The sequence below is a fragment of the Stegodyphus dumicola genome, chromosome 5 (genome assembly GCF_044657685.1).
Source record: "Stegodyphus dumicola isolate Sdum_Otavi_A_Nest chromosome 5, ASM4465768v1".
Lineage (NCBI taxonomy): Eukaryota > Metazoa > Arthropoda > Arachnida > Araneae > Eresidae > Stegodyphus > Stegodyphus dumicola.
This window is the reverse complement of record NC_140772.1, coordinates 105177610-105199729: the sequence shown is the minus strand read 5'-3', so window position 1 is coordinate 105199729 and position 22120 is coordinate 105177610. Positions and strand designations below refer to the sequence as shown.

Genomic DNA, 22120 nt, shown 5'->3' with positions numbered 1-22120 from the left:
GGAATTATAGACAAATGTTACTTTTTTACGTGATTAAAAAAAAAAGCTTTAAAACAAAAGTTTTAGAGTTTATATTATTCAAAAAATAACGCATAAGTCACAATCATGTTCATCCCATTTTGTTTTATGAAAAGAAGCCTTATTTGAATTAGTTTGAATAAGTGTCGTTCTATATTATACCTATCAATCAAGCAATAGAACTATTTGACAATAATAAAATTAGCGGATTGTGTTTGGGCAACGTTAATGTCCAACATATTGAAAAGTACAGCAATCCTTGGAAAAATAGAGAAAATCTCAAGACAATGCGTAAGCAGAAACCATTGTGAATAATAACATTATGTTTGAAATTATCAGAATTTAAAGCAGATAATTAGGATAAAGCTTAAAGTCTACAGTTATTAAGCTAAATAATCCCTGAACTACTGGTAATTTTATCATAGAATAGTAAGGCTTGTTTTCATTGAGCAAGAAATATTACATTTCCCCGCTGCCATGGAATATACGTAATTCCGTTTGGTTCACCTTTCCGTGGTCGGAAGCCATCTTAGCGGCGCACTCATTTACTCACTGTTCACAATTATTTCCACATTTTCAATGCAAAGAATTATCACAAAGCCCAGTATGTTTTTCAAATTCTTAAATTCTTTCAAGAAATTTTTTTTAATGTTAAACTCCGTCGTCGTAATCGGTAAAGTTTAACAGCTTTACCAACGACGGAGTTTTGTAGCAGATTTATTCCCTTTTATCTGAGCAGGAATATAATTTAAAATGCTATTGTTGTTCAACTGACAAATATTTTGTGAAACCTTACTTATGAAGCATGAAAAATACCGTCTTGAAACAAAATAAGCTTCAGTAGTTAATAAGGTTTATCACTTTCGGTCAACCAAATTTTGATTTTCATTAAAACTGTCTTGTACGTATCTCTCAATTTATGAGGCATCAGCCTGTTTGCTTATTGTCTCTAGCCGCCACCGTCCTTCCCAGGAAAAGGAAAAATATATAAATAATTTATTTTAATTTAAATTATCGGCTAATGAATTAAAATTTCCCGAGAGAGAAACTAATTTTATAGATTTCATAAAAAGACTGGATGGGAGAAGACTTAAATGAAAACTCTACAATACACTTGCCATTAAAGACCGAAAAGGAAAGTAATAGCAAAATCTTATTTATTGTACATATACAGAATCATGAGAGCTGATTAAATTTGCAGGTATACAACATGCAGAATTCAGTACACAGAACTGCCACCTCTCGCAACAGCAATGACTGTAATTCGATTGGGCAGAGCTGAACCGAGCTTGGATGAAACATGGATACTTGATTCCATGCGACATCAAATCTATACTAGAGTTCATTAATTGTAGTTGCTGGCGAGGGGTAGCGTGCCAGTCTCTTGGCAGTCCTCACCAGACGGCAACAATCGAACACCCTCTGCATTTTGAAAGGTCAAGACAGCACGGGAACATACGGTTGAGCATTATCTTTTTTAAAGATGCCGTCAGGCAGGCCTCGACGATAAGTCACAGACACAGTCCTTGACACTTCAAAAATGTAACACCGGCTGTCTATATTATGGGCCATGCAAACAATAGGTAACCGGATGTGTACCCCAAGGTACTCCATACCAGCACGTCAGATGCTGGGTCCATATGACGATAGCGAATGCTAGCTGGAACATCCGTTACCTTCACACACGAATACATCCATCAAGAATCTGTATGCAGAACGGGGTTTCGTCTGAAAAGACGACATATTCTCTCTCCAGTCCAGTGTCGTCGTTCGTCACATAACCTAGGCAGTCCTATATTTCTGCTGTAGCGTCAGGGAAAGCCGCAACAATCATCGTCGTACTAGCATTCCGTGGTGCCGCAGACATCATCACACTATATGGACTTTTTTTCATCCTATGCATGAGCCAAGTTTCTGACTCAGCTTAACATGACGTTGCCCTACCATCCCGCAAGGTCGACAGAATAACATGCTTCCCTCGTTACTCGGGCTTCCTTGGAGCCGCTGAGATCTTACGTGGCTTTCAGTGTGGCCCTCCTGGATCCACCGATTCCGAAATCGCCTGACGGTGATGGGATCAGGGCCAAAACGAACAGCAATATCGAGAAAGAAACCACGATCCTGCCGCGCTGAAATTTCGACTTGTGCTAATAGGAAGTTCTTCTTACACGAGGCATAACTCGACCTATTCGCAAACAAGAGAACGAGAAACACGCTGTCCAGTCTTTTCCATTTACTACATACAGTGTTGATGGCATTGCTCATACCTGCTTTGTGCGCTGAAAGAGCTCTAGCTATTCGAATGTTTGAATTTCAAAAATCCTGCAAAAGATCAAGATTTAAAAATTCAAATCCTCGCAATTTTTTTTTTCATTATTCTAATTTTTCGAATCCTAAGCTAAAAAACATTCAACGTTTTAACTAACTAAAAAAAATTCAGATATATATTTAGTGTTTATATAGGTTAGTTCTTGAGATAATCCTCCCCCCTTTAAACTTATTTTTATTTAAAAAGTTTATGAAAAATTCAAAACATCTAAACTATTACTCGAATATATTTCGCCAAATTAAGTTAAGAAAGTGAATTTCAAGAGTTTTCGTTATATATTCCTTTTCCTAAATTTCCTTTGCATCTTAAAAAATATAGATGCAATTTAAAAAATTAAATTCTTAAATTTGTTTTTCATTAAACAAAATCTTAAAATTTTAAGACAAAACTTCTAATAATAAGTAAGTTTTTTTTTCGTATTATTATTCTTATACGAAGGATTGCAAATTTGATAAGATTAGAAAGCTAGAGAACTTTTCAATATTCGCATTCAGAACAATGTAGGATTCCTCCTAATTCTAATATGAATCTGTTAAAAGCAGTGAAACCTCATTTGTATGCTCAGCAATATTAAATTTAAAGTGAACCAATATCTTCAATTTCTAAAAGGAGATGCAAGATATTGCAAGTTTAAATTACATTTACTTATGGATGTGTGAAAATATTTACTGACTCTTAACGGACTACTATTCATAAACATTGCACATAAATTCTCTGTCGGGCATTTTATTGTATGAAACCAGGTATATTTACAAAAGGAGTCATATTCGGTTACATTTAAATAACAAATGTTTCAACGCGCATGTTCCAAAAGAGGTGCTAACTTTACGGCGTTTCCTCAGAACACTTGAATTGAGTGAAATGATTATTATCTTCCTCAGGTCCATTTTTATCCGATAAAAGCGAACGGCAACATTAAAAAGAACTTTAAAAATCCCCTATTATTGGAAACTGTCCTCTTATCTTAACCAAGCGCTCTCAGATGGGTTGCTGTGTTCTAACCATAATTCTCGCTGATATCCTAAGTTCTTGAAAAGCCATTAAAAGAGCAAAAACGCTTCAGAAAGATTTTTCTCTGCTTCCTCCCCTCCTTCAATCTTCACTCTATTTTTGAAAACCTACATTAGGAGGGAAAATAGAGAAAAAACATTTATTATTCGCCTGTAATTAATGCGAAGTTTTAATTTGATACAGATGTAGCAGATTAAAATTATACATTCTAACTCCACTGACTTCGTACCCAGGCGTTACAACGCGCCGGAAAATTCGTATGAAAATATTACATTTCAATCGTAATTTTAATTTTAAAAAGGATTTAAATTTACTATTCAACAATAAAGAAAGTACATCAATTTTCATGTAAGTTAAAATAAGGAGACCTATGTATGGCATAAACTATTCTTGAAAATGCAACAAATGGCCTTTCAAAAATAATTTAGGAGGGAATTTACGTTCTTTTGTTCAACAAAATTTTGAAAGTAACTTAACAACATTTGACAAACAAAATAAAATTTCTTTAAAAATCCATTTTTATGGCATACCATATCAAAATTTATTTTGACATCCATTCAAAAGGCCTTTTTCCTCCTTTTCTTAGATGACAATAAAACAACCGACGTTCGGCAGTTTTTTTTCATCTCCTGTTTCCAGTTTAGCTTTATGCAGTAACAGACATAAACATCATTATGGGAGCATATTTTACGCTCATAATGATGTTTGAATCAGATTATGCGTCTAAAAAATTGCGGTATCCAGTAATAAAATTATGTTTAATCTTTGGCTACGTCTGTACGAAAGTGTCGTCATTTTATCTAATATAACCTCAATAAACTTCTCAATTTATTACACACACACAAGCATACATATGTAAGGGAAAATATGCAAAAGATAAAACATGACGGCGCAAATGGAACTAAAATTCAAACAGCCAATAACAATTTTGCAAAAGACTTGATTACCTAATCAAATGCATTAAGAACGGAAATATTACGAATTAACATTTCATTATGAACATAACTGCACGTACATACCTCTATTTTTCACATAACGTAATTAATTTCGTAAAGCATAGAAAAATAACGTAGCAAACGAATAAGAGACGCTAAAAGCAAAACAATGCAGGTTCCTGGTTTTAGCTTGGCGCCGGCGATACGATTTAGCAACTAAAGATTCGTATAACCTAAAAGGTAGTAAAATAAATAACGCATAATTGAAAAGCTGCCTGACAAACTAATATGATTTAAGCCAATGCTTACCGATAATACATATTGGGAATTTTGTGATACAATATGCATGATCTTCCAAAATCAGAAACATTCAACAGACAATGCAAATCTGCTCTTTTATGGTAGTAGTAGTAATCAGTAGTAAATGAAAAATGATGCTTTGTTTCAGCAATTTAATATCCAAAGATATGCTGTTAAGAGGAATGATCCAATGTAGTTTCCAGACAAAGATAATTTTACTATATTCTACATATTATTCTTATAGCGGCACTTTGAAATTATACATTAAATGAGTCTCTGGCCTTCATAGAAAATTTAAGGTTTTTATAAATGAAATGTGATAAATCAAATCGAATGTACGACAACTTGGACAAAAAGATTCATTTATTTTTTTTAATGCCAAGAACTCGAATGGCATCATATCTCTAATTTGTTTAATCAGTTATACTGAAGCACGGAAAAGCTACATCCTTAAGGAAAGGGGTTGCCTCTATGGAAGAAATTTCTAAGGGAAACTGTTAATTCTCGTTTTTCAGGAAAAGGGTTGCCTTCGTGGAAGAATTTCTAAGGGAAACTGTTAATACTTTTCTTCGGTTTTTATCTTATGCGTGGAGCAAAACGTTACGACACCCACGCAGCCAACTTGTTGGCTGGGATTCGAATTTGGTGTATCAGATTATTGCGAATTTATTAAATACATAAGATTCTAATCATCAAAATGCAGCTCGAGCGACTCGGATTCGCTCGTGAGATTCGATTTTTTATAAACAATTTCTGATTACTGATACGTTAGACGACGCAATATCTGTACCATCAATGGAAAATATTTTTTATAAAATTTTCTTAAATAAACGCTTAGTAATATTTGGAATGGTTGGAATATTTTTTTAAACCGAAATCTTAAAAATGCAAAGAACATGGATGTTTATTTAATATGAAGTTTTTAACGGCTCTTAATTTATGCCTCTTTTAATAAAATGAAATTATAGTTCTTAATCTAATTTAAGACATATTTAAGAGGCTAAGAAAATTATTTAAACATCTTTATGAAATACAGAACAATGTTCTTATCGAAAATCTCAACTTCACTTATCTCGTAGAATGGCGTAATCAATGTACTATCTAGATCTATTACAGAACGAAACATTCTTTCTTTTTATTTTTGCATTTGTCGCAAATGACCTCTAAATTCACCTTTATATCAAAGATTTGATATAAAACATTATAATCGTTTTTATTAATTGATTATTTGACGTTAAATCAGAAAATTGTTTCATACTAACTACATTATAACTGAACCAATTAACAAAATTCTTAAAGTTATTTGTACCGATGCCTGCGTCAAATTCAAGAAGCTACCTAAGAAGATCATACACCTAAAATGCATTTCTGGTCTCATTTGTGCGACAAATATGCTTGTGAAAAGTTGATTAAATTCTCATTGTTTGTAATAATTCATACTACTCGACTACCTACCCCTTATAACCAAATCGAAATTTAAAAATTATCTACCCAGATAAAGGTTGGCATTTGAAAATTTGGAAAAGGTTACAAATATTTTAAGTGCTCCTTACTCAGCTAAATTCCAGAATCGATATACCATTACCTAATATTATGGAGAAAGGGAGGGGCCAAGGCAGTTAAGTATTTAAATTGATGATGAGATGAGTCGTGCTGTTTACACAAATTTTCCTACTCATTTGTAAAACGCATTGGTTCTGTTAATTTTAATGTGTAAGGAAATGCTAATATTTATTGAATGTTGTAAATATTCATAAAGAGTTTAACTTTGCTTCGATCACGCCGATCATAGATTTAATATTTCCTCAAATATGTATTTTTAACAAAGAATGCACCCTATTAAAGACTACCAGACTCATTAATTTCATAAGTTATTTTACAATCAGTACTGAAACAAACTGAAAATCAGACACCACTCAAATTATTACTAGCATCATTTTCTGGTTATACAGTGTTCTTAAATATTTCGATCACTGTACAAAAATTGCGCATTTAAGGTAATTGATTTAAATCTGGAATAATTTTTAATATTTGGGTTAGCGGAATCTCCATATTTAGTATGAATAATTTTCGTTTTTTAATGTTCTCTCTCTTTTGTCCATATCGTATCATCTTTTAACATTAATTTTTCAGTTTTAATATAAATGTGGTTTTTGTAAAGCAAAAAACACTGAATGATTTAAATAACGCCAATTTTATCGCTATATTTGTATATGCTTCCAATTAGTTACGAAATTTATATTTATCCTACCTACAACATTTTGTAGCATATTTTGGAGGCAATTAATACTTTTTCTAAAACAAGTAATAAATTTCAGATTGGTACTATTCCGTTTTGAGGAGCGTAAAACAATTGCAGCGAAAATGTATGCGCAAAAGCGCCAAATCCAGCAAACGCGCCCATTTAACAGCGCGCCAAATCTAGCGTACGCGCTGATTTCAAATTGCGCAAGTTTAGATAGTTCTATATTTCTTAAGACGCCATTGGAATACTAGTTTGATTTTTAAATGCTTTTTTGATTTTAAATCCTTTTTTGATATCCTATGGATTTAACAATTTGGAAATTGCACATGACGAAAAGTCTGCAATAGAATTTTTTTAAAGAAAAGGCATCATTCAGTATAGAAAATCATATTTTAACAACCAACGAGATGAAATTATGCTTTAGCTATAACTCGGTAGCGAAATAGCGATGCAGGAATACATTCAGTTATGTTTAGCCTTTTTTTATACAAATTATAATAATGATCTGAAATAGTTATTTACTCTTATGCTTCCATTCAGTTATGCTTAGCCTTTTTTTTTTATATAAATTACAATAATAAAAAGTATTATATGAAATTAACCTTTCATCTAAATTAAAACAATAATCTTAAATAGTTATTTACTATTATACTTCCTTTCTTGCGTAAGGGTTGCCGCAATTATTTTTAGCAGCACTGGCATCAACAATAGTTTGGCGATTTTTTACGGCCCTCAAAACTGAATAGTACCTTCAGATTTATTAAATCTGAAAATATTTTAACCTAACGTGTTACTAAAACGTTTGGTTAAAAAAAATATTTTATCGTATTCACTGATAACACAAATCAAAATTTTATGGGATTGCAGAGACAGGACAGAACTGATTATTCGTACGAAGTTATAAAAAAAGGAAGATAACATTACGGAAATATTTTCCTTTCAAGAACATACAACTAACAATATTTTAATACAAACATCTATATACCAGCTACAGCTAAAATTAAATGTGTTAGTCTTAACGCTTTAAAGCACGGTTCTCAAATTAAATATTGTTAATAAAACGTGCGTCCGTTTTTTACTTTGTTTATTATTTCACTTATTTCTTCTTGATATAACTAGCCTAAGAGATATATTGGTACTTCAGATTATCTATACCTATCCCCCCCAAACCTCCTCACAACTCATAGACGACTTTGTGAACTGGGAAAAAAAGCGTTTGTTAAGTTATCTTTATGGGACAATGATACTTTGTAATGGCCGATATTTACATTTTTACAGCCGGCGGATTCTATCCAAGTTAGTTGGTTTATTCGATTTTGGCAAAGCATCACCAGAGGACTAATGCTTAATGGGAAAGTTTCCTTCGTGGAGGACCTTCTAATGAAAACTAGCTCGTTACCCACATTACACTTTCAGAAAACCAAGAAAACATCCATGCAAACAGCGCGTTCGACTGGTATCGAATTCGGGTTCCGCTACCAGTGTTTAGCAATTTTGTCGATCGGCTACTGGTTGGCTACTGTACTATCCGGGCAAATGATGATTAAATGCAAAGCATGTAAATCCATCTATATTCAAACAAGTGGGTATGGTAAGCATATGTCTGGGTTGGCTACTCTAAATGTGTTTACTCGAAAACATTTAGCATGTGAAAACATGGCAGTTCTAACGAATGTTAAACTTGGTGTGAGGATAATCAAAAAGTATCGGAATGTTTCGACAGAAAATTTTTATCATAACCGAAATGAGTCTGATGACAAAAACATACTTGCTCAGTAGTACAATGACGATGACGTATATGTCTTTCCAATAAATATATTTGGTGAGTATCATTCTATAACAGAAAAAAAAATCTCAACTTTTATTACTATATTTGTATACACCTCCAACGGCCTAAGATCCACCAGCGACCGAGCGGTAAATTCGCTAAACACTGGTAGTTCGGTCAGGAGTTTGAGTCCTGGCCATTGGGCTAGCTTCAGGGCGTTTTCGTGGTTTTCCCTACGTGTAACGTGTATCGGAGTCGGTTTTCCTTACAGTGTCCTCCATGAAGGCATCCCTCTTCAGGCAGATAGTCCTCATATGCTTTGTCATAATCAGATAAACTGAACCAAATCAAACCAAAGACCCAGTTATGAAATTTATATTCAACTCAGCTATAGTATTTTATTATGAATTTTGGAGATAAAGTACAATTTACATAATTTAGTTCATTAAATTTCAAATATTTGAACGCAAAACTTTTAACAGGACGGATTTTTTTTTGCTTTATGGGACAACAGTGTCGAACAGTTGTCTCCAGAAAGATATGTGCATCAAATTAATACTTCCAGCAAGAAAGCAACTTTTGTTTATAGCTCATTTTGACTGCGCTACAATTTCCTAAGCATAAGAAATATACCTCTTAGCTTAATTATTTGAATGTACAAAGAGCTACATATATTAAAAACATTTTATAGAACGACATATATTAAAAACATTTTATACTTTGAAAATAATAGGAAACAATCCAATAAATCTCTTAAAACATTAGGTACAAAAAAAAAAAAAAAAAAAAAAAAACTGCACTTTATTGACTTGATTACACAAATGAAATTTCACAGGAATGAAAAAGAAGGACAAAACAGATATTCGTACGAAGTTGCAATAAACATGTTGTAAACAGTAGGTGCTGCGCTTATCTTAATTGCGTTTGGTTACGTTTATTTGATTATGGTAAAGCACTGGAGGGCAATCTGCCTAAAGGGAGGTTGTCTTCGTGGAGGACGTTCTAAGGAAAACTGGCATGTGCACTGTATGCACGTTACACATGGGGAAAACCATGAAAACACCCATGCAGCCATCCCGTTTGCTGGATTCGAACCTCGGACCAAACTATTAGTGTTCAGCGACTCTACCGCTCGTCCTCTGTGGGCCTAGTTGCGTTTGGATTGGAGTTAATCAACTGATTTTTCTGGCTGTAATTTATCAACAGAAATGGTTATTTAACTAAAATATGCATACATTCCCATAATTTTAGAGTACAGAAAATAAAATAATTCTGCGAGTTAAAAGTATTGCAACACGTTACTAAAACGGTGCCGAAAGAATTTTAACTTTAAAGCAAATCTCGAAACTGCTAAATATTTTTTTTTACTTTCAGATTAATTCACTTCTTTATAAGAAGGAAGACAAATGATACTCGAAGCCATTTAAGATACACGGGTTGAAATAATTTGTTATTACACCACGACGATTATCCTACGAGGCACTTCCTTTCCTTTTATCTTTAGCTCATTGCATATCAGCAGAACCTATAAACCCTTAATTGATCTTTAAATATTATTTAATTTATATAATATTTAACGTATAGTAAAAAACTAATAACCCGTGTAGATGCACTTAAATGTAAATCGAATCTGAGTACATACATAAAATACTGCTCTTTTTATATACGTCTAGAATTTCTTAATGAATCGTAACCAAACTACAACGCCTTGTATTCGTAAGAAAAGCATATTACTTACGTCATATTATGTTTAAATCCTACCTTATTTACTTTCCGTTTTGGTAAGTATTCAATAATAAAACCAGACTTACCTGAAAAAGAAAAGGGAAAGAAATATAAACATTTGAATTACATAAGCAAAAGATTTTTTTGTAACCGAGTTACAAAATGTACGACACCAGAATGTGCTTTATTTACACTAATAGTGTACATATAATAATAATAAAAAACTGTCAAATTATTACATTACGCAACATTACAAATATCATATTTTATTACCAATATTTATAAAAATTTTCAAATAGTCTCTATTTTTACACTGATAAGCAATGTGTTGTAAATTTGAAGTATAAAAAATAAAATAAAGATAAAAACCATTGCAAAACAAAAAATATTTATGTATTATTACGAAATAAGACAAATATTGTTCAATTATAATCTAATAAATTAAACATTTTATACCGTGTGGAATGACAAGTGCTCTCAGTGTTCGATATTTGCCAAGCTATGTGGTTAATTATTAGAAATTTTAACCTGCAAGGTTTTGAAACCGGCAACCTTTCAAAATTCACAATTTTACAAGCTGAAGAGATAATTAATGCGTAATAGTATCGTAAAATAATGTAATCTTGCGAGATATTAGGAAGGACGAAGACTATGCAACATGCGCTTTTAAGGGGACGGTGGACTTTTAAAATAGCTAAAAATCAATCAAAATATTGAATTTGTTTTTCTTACTCTCGTAATATTCCACATACGTAACTACATCATATGCAAAACACTGAGTTCAAATATTCTAATTTTTAAAGAAGTTACAAGCATTTAAAATGTGTAAACAGAGTAAACTCTGCCCTTTAAATTCTGGAGAAAATGTTCAACAAAATAAATTTCAACAGTTATTTACTGATGTTATAATTTATATATTTGACCAAAAGAAGCGTATATGTCTTTAAAAAAGGCTAGAAATGTCAGTATTGACAACTATTAATGAATTTAACTTTGGTTATGTAAATGCTATAGGCGTAGAACAGGAGGAAGGCTACTCGTTGCAAAAAAGCGTGATCAACGTCGCTTGAACCAAAGTAAAAACAGAAGTTTACCTGCTTGGAAAAAAAAAACGGAAATAGTAAAAAATATTGTAAAGTATTAAAAAATAATGTAAATGTAACAAATGAAGGTATATGATGCGAGAGAATTTTAAAAGTTTCATTGGCTATAATGCGTAAATTGTTTCTACCTCTAACTTCAAATCACATATCAATTTGCGATATGTTTATTTTTCTCAAATTTAATATTAGGAAATTAAAAATAGTTAAATGATACGAAAATGTTATCCAGTGTTTATATATTCATAGTTAAAGTTAATTTTCTGTTTTTCATGACCAGTATTAAAGTTAAGTTTGAAGAAAACTTTAAATTCGGTTTTCTCAAAACAAATATTTTCGCAGTTTGTATGTCTTGAAAATGTTCCATGCGTCTCATTTTTAGTTTAAAATAAATTATATTAGGAAGAAACTATCTTGTTATATGTTACAGCAGATCTGTGCATGAATTTTTGGATATGAGGTTATTAAGAAGTTTAAACTTGTGATAATGTTTAACAAAAGGTGATTTTTTTCCATAAGTTCAGAAAAACTCTTTTTAAAAATTTTCTGATCCGTCATATTCAATAACGGATACACGAAACCTTTTGTAAAATCTTTATAACTAACTAAAAGGAAAAATTAGGAAAAAATATTGAAAATTAGCGCGCAAGGAGCATTTTAAATCTTTAATTAAAATAATGAATTATTTCTTTTAAAATTTTTAATTTAAAATAAATTGATATTTTGAATATATATTTTATAAAGTGATGTTATAATATGTATATGTATAAAATTTCTTGTTGAAACACAAAAAAACTTAAAAAACTAATTTTTAAAGTCCACCGTCCCCTTAATTGCAGCAAGAATAATATTAACTGGTGCCATTTATGTCTTGACTAGTAAAGGGAATTCAGTGACGTCAGACCTCTAATGAAAGCAAAACATCGGATTTTAAACTGAGGCCTTTAATAAAGTAAAATTCAAATTTAATCCAATAATAGTTCCAAATGAATATTAATGAAAGCGAACTAGTAAGCATGCGCATATTTTTTTAACGTTTTTATTTATATTGATTTCTTTATTTGTTCAGAGAGAAATCTTGAAATACATTTTTGACTACTTCTAACGAATTTCGCATACATATGTATATGTACTTACGAAGACAACTCGTATTTCATAGCGATTTGTTTTTATTTCGATACTGTTAGTTTAAATGATGAAATAATTTTTATGGATTTTGTATTGCCCATATTCCTTTCTTAATTATCAAACTAATCACCATAGAATTTCAATATTTACCCAAATAAATATATCGAAAAATAAAAATTCCCAAAAAACCGGTAAACTGCTACAGGGATAGTGGTTTTGGTTTAGTTTGGTTTATTAGTTTACGGCAAAGCACTCGAGGGCTATCTGCCTTTTAAGGGAAGGATGCCTTCGTGGAGGACTTTTTAAGGGAAACTGGCTCGTATACACGTTACACATGGGAAAATCACGAAAACACTCATGCAGGGATAGTGGACTGAATAACAAAGGCGGATTCTTTTAATCAAAATTCTCAAAGAGAAATTTAAATCGATTGGATGTAATCTTATACCATCGGATGTGTGATGTGTGACCTTGAAAGACTACAAATTTTCTACTTTCAGAGAGATATTTTTATTCTTTAGTATTTTCTCTTTATGGATCAAAAAGTATAAAACGTTTTTAAGTTGTACAGTTTTTAGTGAAATACACAAAAACATAGAAAATAATTTCATTCATCACAACATTCCTTCGACATAGGTGATTGAACATAAAATCGGTAGGGCGTCCTTAAAAACACTGTATAAGAATTTTAATAAAGTTTTGAGGAAGAATAGAAATCATAACGCAAAACGTTCATACTTAAAAACGATCACATTCAATTCATTAAAATTTTTTTCTGATAATTTGTATTTAAAAAAGTATTAATATTAGCGACCTCCGATTTTATCTTAATTACATATGACGAAGGCCACTGCATCCCGCACCAGTGGCCGAGTGGTAAAGACTGCTGAATACCATTAGTTCAACTCGGGGTCGAATCCAGGCAAACGGGCTAGCTGCGTTGTTGGTTTTTGGAATTTTCTCTGCGTATAATGTGAATAAGAGCCAATTTCAGTTAGAACGTCGTCCACCAAAGGCATCTGTCACATTAACGCAGATAACCCTCTACTCAAAAACCAATGCAACTATGAAAAGTAACACTATATTTTTAGTGGATTTTACTAAAACAACTTAAAATGTTTTTTATATATATTATTTTTGAGCTATAACAATTCTCAATAATGAATTTATTGTAAATACCTTAATTATTGTATTCAGTTCAATTGTCATTAGTGTGGTTTAGTGAATCCATATGTAATATTGTATATTGAGAACAAAGATGCTAGGGGAACGTTGCATCTCTTATCACAGCAGAGAAATTACACACATATTTTCATCAGCTGCAGTATACGAGAGCGGTCTGAATAGAAAAGGGCTCATGGGAGCCGATAATAACGATATTATAACGAATTATATTGTAAATACCTTAATTATTGTATTCAGTTCAATTGTTATTAGTGTAGTTTAGAGAATCCATACGTAATTTTGTGTGTTGAGAAGAAAGATGAACACAAATTTTTTCATCAGCTGCAGTATACGAGATTTATGAACCGCAAAAACACGATAAGGAACTACACGAAATAGGAAGTGAAAACATGACAGCCGATCCTTGTTGTGCAATGAATGGAACGACGTATTGCTTCAGAGTCAATGCTATGTGGTCATGGTCTCCATCTAAAGCTCCTGCCATGACAATGAACTAAAAACAATCTTCACGAAGAAAATTCCGGTTCCATTTTTTTTAAATGATAGGAATATAGTATTCTATTTATGCATTTTAACCTATCAGATTCCTTTTTCTTTTCTTTTAGGTTCAGTCTTTTAAATGGACTAACGTTTAAATTTATTGCATATTTCAGAAAAAAATTCTTAGAAATATGCTAATACTCTTACTCTAAAGAAAAATATCACGAAAACGCAGTTATTAAAATCATAGTTAATATTTATTGAAACCGAATATCATGCTTCTTTGTTTTATGTTAAAATACTAAAGTCTTATCAAAGAAAAAACAAAATCAGAATAGTTTTTGACGTTTGGAACATCTGCAGCCCAATCTTTTCAAAACTCTGGACCTACACCACGTTACGCTTATCAAATGATCATCCACATGGCCTAAGATGTATTGCCACGGCAGGGGACAAAAAATATTTAATTCATCTTTCACACAGTTTCACTAATAACCAGTTCTCGGCGTAAAGCCATTCGAAATTCTATAACATCTTTATCTTGCAAATTATAACAATAATCGGTTAACAGACTGAGCGATTTAAAATCAGTTAATGTACAAAATTTTAACAGTAAATCCAAATGGTATAATTTTAATACGTTTAACCCATGATACATTATATTAGAAACTTTTATGAACATTTGCAGAGTTACAATAATTAATAAAAGATATTTCCAACGTCATATATTACATTACGTATTATGTGCGTCGCTTCGGTAACGAATCGTTTGATTTTTCATTAGATGTCAATCTTTAAATTATTACAGTAAACAATTGTTCTTACATGGCTTATTTTTAATAAAATAAGCTATGTGAGAATGAAACAAGAGCACAATTTTTTATCAGATAAACACATTTAAGAATTTTTATATTATAAAACGAACGTGCTTCGTTAAAGCAGAAATTTGGCAGAAAAGGTATAAAAATTGTATACAACAAGAAAAGCATTTTTCATTAATAATACTGAATATATAAATGTTTATAAAAAACAAATCTTAGCACAGATGTCGTCATTCAAATAACAAATGTCCTACTGATGCTGAAATATTACAAATATTGTTGTGAAGTGTTTTATTCACTTATGGTTTAAGAAAAAATTTAATATAAAAATGTGCTGGTTTAAATTTGAAAGATAAGTTAAGGATTTTGTGTTAGCTGGCCTGACGATGTTTCTCCCAGATACATCCTGACGTGTCGTTCGCTTAAAAAAATTCAGAATTATCTCCCCACGGACTCACTTAATCTCAATATATTATTTCATGCAGTTTGTTTGTTTTATAAATACGGACGCACTTAATCTCAATATATTATTTCAAGAAGTTTGTTTGCTTTATGAATACTAAGGGAATGTTAGTTCATTAACCTTGATGCTATATTATCATAACACAATTAATTATATTAAATAATAAGACTATTAATATTGGGTTGCTACTGCATAAAATTTGTCAAGATTATTGTATTTTTAAAAGATTTTTTTAGTCATATGATGTAATAACAATACTGGCAACTGATATTCGAACGTTTTAATAGTTGTTCAAATTTATAAACGAATGACTCTTGCCACTTAACAGATTTTATTCCCTTTTACAAAATTCAGCAAAATCAAAAATTTTGTGTTATTCAAAGTTTGAATTTTTATTTCTCATTTCAGAAATAGGTAGTGGAAATCTTTTAAAATTAACAGAATGACATAAATTAAATAGATTTTATTATGCTAGTACCATTTGAAGAAAAGTTTTAATTTCAATATGAATTTAAAAGCAGTTTCAAATATGTAGAATGAAGATAAAGGGAGTTTAGCAAGAGCCATTTTCTTTATTTAGTCTGTAGTTAAATTTTAATTTTGTAGTTATTTAAGTGCAAAGTTAGAATTTTTTCTTGCCTTCAAGAATTAACTATCTTAAAATGTAATTCAAATTTATCGGCAAAGTTAAACTATAAATATATAAAAAAAAACGGAATATCAACTGATTATTTAACATAACAAATCTGCAAGATACCATACACCACCGAATCAAAACATTAAAAATTATTCTATACCAAGAAAGTAAGTGTTAGAAACAGCTTTTATTAATTTCAGTATTAGTGTACACACTTATAAAAATTACTAACTAGGGAATTAAAACTTTATAAACTATACTAATTAAATGTACTGGAAATAATATCAGTTAAACATATTATTAAATATAACATAAAGACACATATTATTATGAAATTTTGTATTGCTTTTAAATAGCTCAGTCTGTTTCAATTACAATAGTTATTTATTTCCAATAAATTACAATTTTTTTCGTCACGTCGAATTTTAGAACTTAAATAAATGGTTGTTTGCCAGGTCGTGTAAAAATTGAATTAAAAACTAAAGTCTCTTGAAGTAACAACACTTATCAGGCCGGGAGAACCCGAAGGTAGCATAACGCAACACTAAAAAGTATAAGGGTTTCCGAAGCAAGAAATTGAAAACCAACTGCGCTCGCCGGGATCTAATACAAGGATCTTCCACTTGTTGCCAAAAGCGCTAACTATTCATATAACGACAGCGCACAGTGGGGAATACGATAATTCCTTACATACCCCACCCATCCGAATTACAAGGCGAGTGGGAAGACATAAGAGATCTTGTTGACACAGGGACGATAATTCCTTACAACGTTAAAAAGAAAAAAAAAAAAACTTAAAATACCGTACGTATTTCTAACGTCACATGTGTTTTCAGTCAAATTAGGTCTGCAGAGTCAGGGAAATTACATTAAGGTATGCTCAGTATGAGCAAATTTATAGATTTAGATACTTTCACGCAACAGTAGAGATTAGAGCAATTTAACACGCAAAATAAAAAACAAAAAATAAAAGGGAGAGGTTGAAAAATATCTCGGTTAAGAATCCTAGAAGTTTCTTTCCTTCTGATGGCATCATGTCTTACGTTATCTAATCTAGCACGAAAATTGATTTTTCCTTCATTGCAAACACCTTGTTGACGTGGGTGGAGGAGAGAAGAAGGCGACGAACGGTGACATCGTAAGTAGAGTGTGACACGAGGTTGCGTGCAGTGGTCTGTGCTGCCTCTTCGGCCCAGCCTTCTCTCACATAACGGACGATGAGAGAATCAGTTTAATAGTAACGGGACCAACTACTTACCTTGAACCATTTAAGTGCATTCATGCAGGCTAGGGAGTGTGTGATGAAACCGAACTATTCCCAGTCGGTGACGTTCGATGAAGAAAGAAATGGTGAATAGATATGAAATTTAAACCTTATATTCAGGTTTTATTTCTGAATCCGATGATGGAATTATTTATGTACCGCGTAATCACTAAATTCATTCAGCGATCAAATTTACTCAAAATTATATGCATTTGTAATATACAATGCTTTATAGAACAGTCGTCCCCAAAGTGGTTCCTGCGGACCACCTAGGGGTCCTTATAACCACTGAAAGGTCTGTAGCAAATTTAAATTAATTTGAATGTGACTGGACAAATGTCGGGTGGTCTGCAAGTGGTTTATTATAAAATAAAATAATTGTGACTCATTTTCATTATTATAAAAGTTAAAATAAATAGCTATAAATTAGAAGCAATTTTAACATCCTGTGTAAAAATAAAATGCATTATTCTCTTTTTTCATAGAAAAAAGTATGAGACAGCCGATAAAAAAAGGCGGACAACATAGTGTTGAATATTTAAAATATGGCTTTATTCCGTTACCAGGACACAGTATTTTACTTACGCGCCTTCTAATCAGTAAAATTTTATGAAACGAATTAATGAAGATTACGGAACATTTGACAAAAGTTTATAGGGACAAAAAAGATAAATATTTAACATATTCTAAAACGATCAAAGAAAATTATTTGAAAACGCCATTATTGCGGCAATATCTGAGCGTGATGACGATGGCCTTTGTGCTTCTTAACATTTCATTAGGCAGATAGCCCTTGAGGCTTTGCCATAATCACACACACACACTTAACATTTCTTTACTGAGTGCAAAGTCGGAAAGGCACACACCATTGGTGAAGAACTTTCTACCAGCTGTAAATGAGGTAATACACATCGAGCTTTCGATTAAACCAGTTTTTTATATAATACGGCCGCTCTCACGCATCCATTTGTTTCATACAATTATTTTACCTACTTCGCAATTGAAAGAAAGAAGTATGTTTTCCTTCCTTTCGCAAAAATTGTAAGTTGTTCTTTTTGAACAACCTAACAGCTATCGACATCTAATTCCCCATCGTCAACCATCATCTGTAACTAATTATCCCTTTACATCTTATCTGGTTATCTAAAAGTGTATGTTTAGATAGATTTCATACCCTCTTTGATTCAGCGTTTGAATTTTCGGAAATTAAAGACACTGATTTGCGACTCCATTCAATTAATTAAAAAATTTAAATAATAAATTAGCTTATAAGACTAATTTATTTGCCAAATTTGGCGGAACCAATATGAAGCTATAAGTTGATCAACTAAATTGAATGTAATCTAAAAGTATAATACCTGAGCTTATTACAAAATTTTTTTATAAAAACAAAACTTTTGAAGAGAACAATGTTCCCATGTTCCCAATTTCCAAATTTTTAAAAATTGCAAAAACCAGACAGAGATTTACTTTCTTTTGTTCTACACTTAACGGCTCTTCATTCTCATTTCAGTCAAAGATTTCGAGACATTCTTCACTTGTTTATTCTAGATTGGGTATTGGACCGCAAAACCTGAATTGAATCGATACAAATACAGAAGCAATTGATTGAATTATCAATAATTGAGATGTAACCAGTGTTTGAACAAGGATACCAAAAATTCTGGCTACGAAAATAGATGCGAATTTGATATCCTGCATTACCCTGTTGATTGCTTTCTTGTAACTTCCTATGTAGTAGAATGTAAGTTTAGTGCAGTTATGAGTCTCAACACAACCACAAGGATACCACAAATTTTGGTTACAAAAACAGATTCGAATTCGATATCCTTCATCACACTGTTCATTGCTTTCTCGTAACTTCCCCTCAGGTAGAACGTGAACCTAGTTATGAGTCTCAACAAAACAAGGATACCACAAATTCTGGTTACAAAAAGCAGATACGAATTTGATATCCTGCATAACGCTGTTGACTGCTTTTCCCGTAACTTCCTATTTAGTAGAACGTGAATTTAGTGCAGTTATGAGTCTCACCAAGATAAAAGAAAGCGACTGAAAGTTAGTGCTCATGGAGATTTAGGAATGTTACTCACAAAGAACAGCCGAACATTAATAATTTCATTATCATCCCACCAGGTTCACCCACCTTATTGGAAAAAAAAATGTGTTTTTGTATTTTAAAACAAAAGTTATAATTTCAATAAGTACTGTTTGAAATAGCACAATGTTTTATTTATATTTTATTTTTTACATCACCATTTACCATTCAAGATATCAAATTTCTAATTTTTCTACTATGCAGTTACATAGAGATATTTCATTTTGTGGGTTTATGGATTTTGCTATAAGAAGGGGTCTACGGGCTGAGTAAGTTTGAAGACCACCGACTTCGACAAAAATGAAGCTACTATGTTTCTTATAAAGACGATTTTAAGTTGTTTGACTTAATAGTCAGCTACCTCATTCATTATAAAGTTTTCATTAGAACTGTAATAAATTTTACGATTATTTAACTGTAAACTTTTTTACAGTTCACACAATAACTGCATGCAAACACTAGACCAATATAAAACAAGAAACTTGTAGTAAGAAATTATCACATTCCCCAATGTGTGCTCTCGTGTGGCTAGCACAACCAGCTGTAAACTATTAGATCCATGATTCGATTCCAATTTAAGCACACAGTTAATCAATTTTTTGCATTTATCAACCCCGAGATACTTTGTAGTCTCTATACACTATATAACGAGGGTGAAGTTATAACATATTTCCAAAACAGTTTTATATCTTCATTGCTTAGAATAAGGGAAACTTCCAAGTTCAACATCGTATTCTCAATCTACAAAGTGGGCAGCAGAGACAGAAAGTCTTCAAGGACCCGGGCGGGGGAGTTGGAAAATTCCAGAAAGAAGACCAGAAGAAGAAACGAAACAGTCGACCAGGACGGTAAAACTCAGCCCCGGAGACGAATGCGGCAAGCAAACCTCTACCCTCTTTCGTAGCAAGCGTACGGAGGAGTTCCGGAAAACCAAAAGATGAGTGAAAATTTATTTTTCTTTACAGATTCAGTTTCTGTTTTATATCGAATAGTGCAACAGTTGCTATTTGTTTAAATTTTTCATTAAGGGTGTTCGCTTCAGTTGTTCTAGAAACAAGAAGTCGCAAGAAGCTTTGAATTTAAATATACATTTTTTCGCAGTGATTTTAGGTTAATCTAGAAATAGAAAATCTGTCTTAAAAGACTAATGTGAGGAGGATTTGGCGAAACTGTAAAGTAATTTGTAAATCAACTTATGCACATATGATATACAGTTTAAGCTGAATTTTCTTAATATAATGTATTGTAAACGTTTCAAGTAAATGTAGTATGTCTAATACTTTAGTGTTGCAAACGTTAAAACGTGCTGTTGAAGTATGTGTTAAAATAAATTAAATGTTTGCATGTTTGTAAGAATTAAAATCTTGTAGTGTATGAAATGTTTAAAAGCTAACAAAATAAGATAAAATTAAGTTAAAAGCAAACGTGCATGAAATTAAAGATTAGACTTTCCAGCCAACATAAAAGTTTAATCACCTATTTTGTTATCACATTAGGTGAAGTTTTGAAATTAAGGTGCGTTTGAGGTCTAATGAGTACAATTTTCCAACATGTAGAATTTGGGTTAGTTGGTAGTGTTGTACCACTTATACAAAACACACTTTCTCATTCATATCAGTACATTTTACTGTAGAGCACTGGGGAAGAGATTTATTGATCAGATGCATGAAAGTTCCGGTAAAATTGAAATGGAATGTTCGGATAAAATTGTATGAAAAAGATTTTGACGAAATATTTAAATAAGAAAAGGTTCAGAAATGCAGAATTAAACTGAAATAATGTAATATACGTTTAACGTTTCTGCTAAAATCTTTTTCTTTCCAGATGACTGGAAGAAGATCAGCAGCTTATTTATTTTGAATGTAAACTGAAGAAAATTGCTTGATGGAGATTCAACTCTTTGTCATATAGATGTGTAAGATTAGAATTAAGATAGATTAAGTTCTATTGCTTGTAAGAAGCTGGCTTATGGTTAGTTAAAATTAAAGATCTTAGCAAGGTCGTTAAAGATCATCGTCGTGATTACTTAAATTCTGGCATGGAAGGTTTAAAGTATTCATTTATTTTATCTAACTAGTTATTTTATGTTAAGTAGCTTTATTGCCATTCTCCCTTTCCGTTTTGCTGCCAGAATGCTAATTTTTAATTCGTGCCTATTCAAATGAGGGAGAAAGAGCTTGTATTTAAAGGAAAGTTTGAGATTGTTTAATCACAGAGTGTTCCGCCTGCTGGAAGCCAAGTTACTATTTAAACTTCTACAGTACCTGTCTGTCTTCGGCACTAATGCTTGTCACTAATGCTTGTCACGCCAGTATATGTTTGAGCCAACTTGCCAGTTATTCATTTCTGCGTAAGTTTCTAACTTACAACTTAGTTAAGTTTTAATTTGTATTCATAATTTTTTTGAGTTGCGCCATAAATGCTGGTTGGTTTTTTACGCATACGAAGTGCCTTCTGTTAAATTAATTGAGTTCTTAATAAAAGGGTCTTTTACACCCTTCTTACATTCTCTGTTTTCTTACTGGAAATAGCGATAAGTTGCTTAAATCCAGCTAGAGTCTCGTCTTAGTGTACACTTCCGAAGAAGGTGAGACTTTACACATAAGATTACAC

At 31.8% G+C, this 22120-nt stretch overlaps 1 protein-coding gene and 1 long non-coding RNA gene across 10 annotated transcripts in view; both read right to left on the bottom strand.

The window, feature by feature from the left end:
• LOC118187848 (uncharacterized) overlaps window positions 1-22120 on the bottom strand; it is a 323471-nt gene that overhangs the window by 241422 nt on the left and 59929 nt on the right. The gene's annotated exons all lie outside the window — the stretch shown is intronic.
• The window catches only part of LOC146997191 (uncharacterized), a 58197-nt gene continuing 39134 nt past the window's right edge, over window positions 3058-22120 (bottom strand). The window contains exon 2 of the long non-coding RNA XR_015041191.1: window positions 3058-3465. This is a non-coding gene — a long non-coding RNA (uncharacterized LOC146997191). The remainder of the gene's footprint in view (window positions 3466-22120) is intronic.